Below are 2,345 nucleotides of genomic sequence, written 5' to 3'. Positions count from 1 at the left end.
AAAAAAAAAAAAAAAAGAAATTCCTATCTTTGGGTTCTTGGTTAAGACCTACTTGGAATGGTACGCAGGAAATTTTCTTCGAAGAATGGGAGAAATAGTAAAAAAACAAAACAAAAAAAAAAACTTGAGTATTTTTACTATACAAGGACTCTCCTTATTTTCTCAGCACTTAAAGTTATGCTGTTTTACCATTTCTACATAAAATAGCACTTGACTTGGCAAATTTTCTTAGCTCCCTGTTTCCCCAGAGCCCTAAGCATACATGTCAGATGCCCACCAAGGCTTCACAGCTCATTACTTCCCTTGCTTCCTGTTTCCTTAGTGAAATCTCAGGAGGATGCTTACCAGGAATCAGGAAACTGGAAAAACAATGGCCTGCTAGGACAGGTCTCCAAGCCCAAGAGGATCACAGGTGAATGTCACCTTAAGTCTCTGCTCATTCTTGCCAATGTAATTCTGCAAAAGGCCATATCTAAACTACTGAAATGCACGCAAGTAATTTTCAAAGGCCTACAGACTCTGCTATGCTTCAGTAGCTGTCCTATCAAGATTAACCCTGAAGGGTGTCACTTCTGATTCTGTTTCTCATCACTTCTGTTCATCTGCCCACTGGCTTTGTACCAAGATATCCTACATCAAACATTCAGAGTAGAGAAGGGTAAGGTAAGGTGGAATGGGCTTAGATCTTTCACTAAGACGTGAATGGTCTCTCGGCCACCCTTCAGGCTTTCCTCAATCTATTCTCAACCTTGCTGGCAGAATGATTATCCAAGACACAATTCCCATCATATCACTCTCCTGATTTAAAAGCCCTTCAATGATGCCCCTCCCCGACCCATTACAAGATAAAGTTCAAGCTCCTCAGTATTGAAGATAAGACCCCTGTGGCCAGAACCCTCTTCTTTCTCCAGCTCGATCAGTTGGCCGGCTCCCTACACAGCCCATACTGCTTCTCATCTGTTGTCTCTGCTTACTCCAGGGCTACTACCCACAACTACATCACTCTTCCCCAACTGCTTCACCTGGTAAACTCTTTATCTTTTGAGACTCAAGTCAGGTATTCTTTCCAGAAAGCTTTCTCTGAAGGTCTCTGGTTCGCCAGAGTACTTCTGCACCACGCTGTATTCAAACCATTACATGTCTGAATCCCCTTCTCCATGCCTCATTTGCCTTTGTACCTCCACACCCTGTACAATGCCTGGCATGTAGTAGGTACTCAATAAAGCTTTAAAGACTGGGGAACACTAAAGAATGGGCTTCTAGGAAGTGAGTGTAACCCTTCAAAGCTATGAGGCAAGGTAATGCAACTGGGCAGGCATCTGTTTTGTTGGTTAAGTCATACATGAAATTACTTATGTTTTCTAAGTTACCAACCAATGAGATAAAACAGGAGTCCAAGTCCATACTGGCAAACCTGAACTTACTGAACCATCCCACCTCTACTCATTTTATTCTTCTTTAAACAATTTGATTTTTAATCTCGTTTATCTTGACACAGGGGTAAAATGCTTAAAACTTGTATTAAGAGGCTCTCAGAAGTAGCATCTTGCTGGTTTATTTTCTTTTTTCTTTTTTTTGAGATGGAGTTTCACTCTTGTTTCCCAGGCTGGAGTGCAATGGCGCGATCTTGGCTCACCGCAACCTGTGCCTGCCAGGTTCAAGTGCTTCTCCTGCCTCAGCTTTCCGATTACAGGCATGCACCACCACGCCTGGTTAATTTTATATTTTTAGTACAGATGGGGTTTCTCTATGTTAGTCAGGCTGGTCTCGAACTCCTGACCTCACATGATCGGCACCTGCCTCGGCCTCCCAAAGTGCTGGGATTACAGGCGTGAGTCACCATGCCTGGGCGTATCTTGCTGGTTTCTAAAGGATCACTTTTAGAGTTACCAAGTTTAAGAACACACCTCTGGCCGGGTGACATGGTGAAACCCCGCCTCTACTAAAAATACAAAAAATTAGCCAGGTGAGGTAGCATGCGCCTCCAGCCCCAGCTACTTGTGAGGCTGAGGTGGGAGGATCACCTGAGCCTGGGAGGTAGAGGCTACAGTGAGCCGTGATCATGCCACTGCACTCCAGCTTGGGCAACGGAGTGAGACCCTGTCTCAAAAATAACAACAAAAAACAAACAAACAAAGAAAACCACACATTTCTCAGAATTCTAGATAATGACCATAGGCTCCTTTTGTTAAGTCTGCCCTAAAGTATGGATAGGGGCTAAATTTAGGGAGTAGTCCAGGGAAACCCAAGCATTGTCTCCCAGATGAAGACAAAACATTTATTTATTTATTTATTTATTTATTTATTTATTTATTTATTTATTTTTGAGACGGAGTCTGGCTCTG

General features: G+C 43.0%; 1 protein-coding gene across 1 annotated transcript in view; it reads right to left on the bottom strand.

Annotated features, from left to right (window-relative positions):
- The window catches only part of PHF12 (PHD finger protein 12), a 52,210-nt gene that overhangs the window by 25,197 nt on the left and 24,668 nt on the right, over positions 1-2,345 (bottom strand).

This window comes from Rhinopithecus bieti, unplaced genomic scaffold (genome assembly GCF_001698545.2).
Source record: "Rhinopithecus bieti isolate Rb0 unplaced genomic scaffold, ASM169854v2 scaffold_38691, whole genome shotgun sequence".
Lineage (NCBI taxonomy): Eukaryota > Metazoa > Chordata > Mammalia > Primates > Cercopithecidae > Rhinopithecus > Rhinopithecus bieti.
Note: the sequence above shows the minus strand (reverse complement) of the source record. Positions and strands in the feature narration are given on the sequence as shown.